We start from the raw sequence: 5,332 nt of genomic DNA, 5'->3' as shown, positions 1-5,332 counted from the left end.
TGTTTTAGAAAAGTACATTAACTTACTCTGGTTTAACTTAAAATGAGAAAATAGCTATACTCAAGCACACAATTTATCTCTCATTGAATTGAGAGGTAGGGATTTAGTTACAAAGGTTTCTGTTTTATAGTTGCATATATTACTACCGGAGTTCTCACTTTAGCCTAAAAGGAAACAAAAATAAATGTTGCATCTATCATAGTTCTGAAACACTTTTACTTCTAGCATTTCACACACTGCTAATGACTCCCCACTGATAAGTTATGGTAACACTGTAGAATACTGAAGCGATATATGGAAACAAATGCTATGTAAACATCCCAAATTTGACTGCAGTTTAGTTTGTTGGTATGTTTTCTTTGCTAAGTGCCTCCTATGTATTCTCTTCATTTAAACTCTCTGAAGATGTTGAACGAGAAAAAATGTTGTTTTTCATCTGAAAATCTTAGCAACAGTTATATACTTTAAGGGTTGGTGGAGGTGAGAATGATTAAAAGATCATGTTAGGAGCTGTGAGCTCTTCTACCCAGCGTGAACTTGCCTCCCCCCTGCCTCCAGGTGTGGCACCACCTCCTCTCTTCTCTTAAGGGTTTAAACTTGCCATTTCAAAGTTCGCCATGGATGATGATATTGCTGCTCTTGTTGACAATGGCTCTGGAATGTTCAAAGTTGGCTTTGCAGGAGACGATGCCCCTCGGACTGTCTTCCCTTCCATCGTTGGGCGCCCCAGACATCAGGGTGTGATGGTGGGTATAGGACAGAAAGACAGCTATGTGAGGGATGAGGCCCAGAGCAAGAGAGGTATTCTGACCCTTAAGTACCCCATTGAACATAGTATTGTCACCAAATGGGATGATATGGAGAAGATCTGGCATCATACTTTCTACAACGAGCTCCGTGTGGCCCCTGAAGAGCACCCTGTGCTGCTCACAGAAGCCCCCCTGAAACTCAAAGCCAACAGAGAAAAGATGACTCAGATTATGTTTGAGACCTTCAGTACCCCAGCCATGTACATTGCCATTCAGGCTGTGCTGTCCCTGTATGCCTCTGGTTGTATCACTGGTATTGTGATGGACTCCGGTGATGGTGTGACCCACACTTTGCCCATCTATGAAGATTATGCCCTTCCCCACTCCATCCTCCATCTGGATCTTTCTGGCCGTGATCTGATGGACTACCTCAAGAAGATCCTGACTGAGACACGGTACAGTTTCACCACCACAGCTGAGAGGGAAATCGTGCGTGACATCAAGGAGAAGCTGTGTTATGTTACCCTAGACTTTGAGCAGGAGATGGCCACTGCTGCATCCAGCTCCTCTCTGGAAAAGAGCTATGAGATCCCTGATGGTCAGGTTATCACCATTGGAAACAAGAGGTTCCGGTGCCCAGAAGCTCTCTTCCAACCATCTTTCTTAGGTATGGAATCCTGTGGAATCCATGAAACTATCTTCAACTCAATGATGAAGTGTGATGCTGACATTCGTAAGGATTTGTATGCCAACACCATGTTGTCAGGTGGTACCACCATGTACCCAGGCATTGCCAACAGGATGCCGAAGGAGATTACAGCACAATGAAAATCAAGATCATTGTCCAACCTGAGTACAAATACTCTGTCTGGATTGGAGGCTCCATCCTGGAGTCTCTTTCCACCTTCCAGCAGATGTGCATAAGCAAGCAGGAGTATGATGAATCTGGGTCCTCCATTGTCCACCACAAATGCTTCTAAATGGACAGTTTGTGGGCTTATTTATTTATTTTTGTCGAAGGGTATGACATGACAACATGATAATTGCCCAAAAAAGAGAGATGAGATTGGCATGGCTTTATTTGTTTTTGTGGGTTTTTTTTTTTTTTTGCACTTGACTCAGGATTTAAAAACTGGAATGGTAAAGGTGATGAGAAGTCTAGGTATATTGAAGGCAAACATCTCCAAAGTTCTCCAGGGCATCATCAGGACTCTGATTGTATATTTGTTGTTGTTGTTTTTTTAATAGTCATTCCAAATACCATCTAATGTATTGTGACAGAGTTACAGCCCTCTGTGAAGGCTGTCAAGGAGTGATGTAACAGATCCCGATGGGGAGGGGAGAGGAGGAGGTACTAGTATTGCTTTAAGTGTAAATTATGTAATTCTTAAAAAAACAAACAAAACTTTTGTATCTTCCACCTTAATACTTGTTCCTTTTTATTTTTAATTGTCAGCCATATGGTATGGCTCCCTAAATTCCCTCCCTGTCCCCAACATAGATGTGAATGAGGACTTTTATAGTCCCCCTGCGAGTTTTGAGATTGGTGCCAGAACTTAGGGGAGGGGAGGAGCTTTACCTATACACTGACTTAAGACTAGTTCAAATAAAAGTGTACATGTTAAAGAAAAAAAAAAGATCATGTTAGATACTGAAACCTGAAATGCAATCAAAGATGACAAAATGAGATACATTTACCTTATATACTGGAAACATTTATAAGTTTGATTTACAATTCAGTGTTGGAAAATGCATACATTTTCATACTCACATATACGTATGCACTCAGTCTGTGTGTGTGTGTGTGTGTGTGTGTGTGTGTGTGTGTGTGTGTGTAATGAATATCTGAGTAAAAAGAAGTGGTCAAATTCAGGTTTAATACAAACACATTTTAAAAATGTGGCCTGTGCAAATCCCTCCCCCTCCCCACGCTCCCAGATGTATTTTGCTTAATGGAAAAAAAATATGGCTACATGTAAGTGTTCTGGAAAATCTGATTTAAATGTTACATTAAAAAAAGCTTATATTTCACTTTAAGCTAATTCTATTCATTATGCTTTGGAATCTAAAAGTGGGTATCTGTAAGGTCCAGAGTTCTCCTTCCTGGGGAACCCTGTACCACTCCCATAAAAGAAGAGGCCAAGCATCTCCAGATTGATTATAGGTAATACTTTCATCAGTCATCATGACTACCTACAAACAGGGGTAATCTTCCAACAGGGAGGGGCAGGAGGAAGATGGACTACGTTTCAGTGGATCCCCACAATATAGCACTGTGTAATGGCAAGCTAAGGAGTACTTAGCTCCTTATTTCAGTTATTCAAATACTTAGATACTTGTTTCGGCTATTCAAGTGACTTTGAGCCTTGCCTATGATTATATCAAGTCTTTGTTAGAAACAGAACCTGTGAAGCACACAGTGGGAGGAACTTGCCAAAAGAGAATATAAAAGCCTAATCATAAGCTGGGACCTTACTGCTGGTTCAGAAGCCCTGAAAGAGGACTTACTTTCCTGCCATCTATTTACAGAATTCCTGAAGGATGGTTTTACTGATGTTTTCAGAGGTCCAGGGACTTTACTAAAGATTTATATTAATTTCTCAGATAGAAGTTCTGTCTGTTGGTCTGTGTTCATTTCACTGGCAGAAAGATGGTTCTGGGAATGTATGTGAGTATTGTTGTAACTCTGATAAGCTTGATGTATGGAGTTGGACCAGGAGCTTGGAGCTGCAACCTGTGAATCTAGGTGACAATTGGGTGGATTCAGGCAAGAGCTGGGAGTATAGAAGAGGAACCATGGAGTTTGGAAGTCAGCATGAAGTCAAGATGAAAGTACTTTTACTTGGATACTTAATGCTGAATGACAAGATTATGACTTATTTTGACTTAGGGGTGGGAGTCCTTTGTACTTTGTACTCCTTAAGGATGATTGCTTCTTAAGGATGATTGAGATAAGGATGATTGGAAGCCAGTCTCCAATCAAGATGAAAGGAGACTTTAGATAGGAACTTTCTATTGATTGATTCAGATTGTGATGTACTAAACAGTATCTTTTGTTTAAGAATATTTGGCCACTTTAGCAATAGGTTGCTATGTTATATTGCTGTGAATATTGTACTTTGGTTTCTGGGAATTTTTTCCTTCAGCTCATTGTTGAATAAATAGAGAGTTCACTATACTATGTGATCCGAACCTTAAAGCTCTTCACAGCAGCTGTCCTCAGGAGAACTGCTAGTGCTTGGCTTTATACCCTTTCCCCAATCCCTGTGGCAATAATAGAAAACATATAAAGGGAGGAGGAGCTAGAGAGTGCATCACTACTGATTGGTGGATGTATTTAGATTGCTGCTTAGTAATGAGCTTGGGTATTAAACCAATGTTATGCCCAAACATAAGTTTTTGTTTTGATCATGTAATGGTTACATATGGATCAAGATATTTTCTTGTACTCAGATTTTCTGTGAATTTTCTCAAAATCTCTGGATCACTGCTGCTGTTGCAACCTGTACCTGGTAACAATGAAAATCCAGCAATTGTTCTTAAAATGTAAATATCTTGAGGACAGAGGCTGCTTTACTTTTGTTTTGTTTTGTTTTAATTTTCAGTGCCTAACAATTCCTGGCACATAATCCAAATTTAATAAATGATATAGGTTGCTTGAATAGGGTACAAGTATCATGGTGCAGTTGAATTTTGCTTCAACAAAACTTAAGGCTTCATTTTCCTGCAGTCCATTCAAAGGGAGACCTTATGCGATAATGCTTCTAATGGAGATTGTTTCATAATCATTGGCTCATTTAAAGGAATTAAATCGACCAGCATGAATAATGGTGTATTTTAGATATGATTAAGACAAGGGTTCTTGACTTGTCTTGTGCCACAGATGCCTTTGCCAATCTGCAGAAGTCTATGAACCCCTTCTTCAAATGATTTTTTAAAGTTCCTATTTGAACAAAATGCTCAATTTTAGCTAGACTTATTTTTTATACTAAAGTTCACATATGTACATGAAATCTATCAACCAAATTAATGAGGTATGAACCTTAGATCAACAGTATCTAGTTTAAGGCAAACAATCCATAGTGCATTGGAGGAGAGTGACCTTGTTGTTCAGTTATTTCAGTCATGCTCAACTCTTCATGACCCCATTTGAGGTGGTCTTGGTGAAGATACTAGAATGATCTGCCATTGCCTTCTCCAGTTCATTTTACAGAAGAGGAACTGAGGCAAAAAGACTTAAGTAACTTGCCAGGGTCATAAAATGAGGAAGTGTCTGAGACTAAATTTGGACTCAGCAAGATTCATCTTCCTGACTCCATTGCATCACCTGGTAGCATATTTGGTAATTCATACTTCTCTGATCCTTTCACAAACCCATTTCTGTGCTAAAATCTCTCCTCTTTCAAATTCTTAAAACTTTAGTAAATATTTTAAATTATAGTAGGAAACATGAAAATATACATTATAAAGTAAATCCTAAATCAAACATAACTTGCTCCATGATGCATTCCCTGATTTCTTTCTTCAGTAGTGACCTTTTTCCTTTAGACTTCACAAAGCACATTTATTTGCTGTTCTCTAAT

General features: G+C 39.2%; 1 pseudogene; it reads left to right on the top strand.

Moving 5' to 3' along the window:
• The first annotated feature begins 593 nt into the window (after window positions 1-593).
• LOC138171078 (actin, cytoplasmic 1 pseudogene) lies at window positions 594-1,780 on the top strand (annotated as a pseudogene).
• Window positions 1,781-5,332: the final 3,552 nt, after the last annotated feature.

This window comes from Petaurus breviceps, unplaced genomic scaffold (assembly GCF_028583685.1).
Source record: "Petaurus breviceps papuanus isolate PSGF00001 unplaced genomic scaffold, PetGlider_PUasm1.0 41, whole genome shotgun sequence".
Lineage (NCBI taxonomy): Eukaryota > Metazoa > Chordata > Mammalia > Diprotodontia > Petauridae > Petaurus > Petaurus breviceps.
The sequence above is the reverse complement of the archived record's forward strand: the minus strand, read 5'-3'. Positions and strand labels throughout refer to the sequence as shown.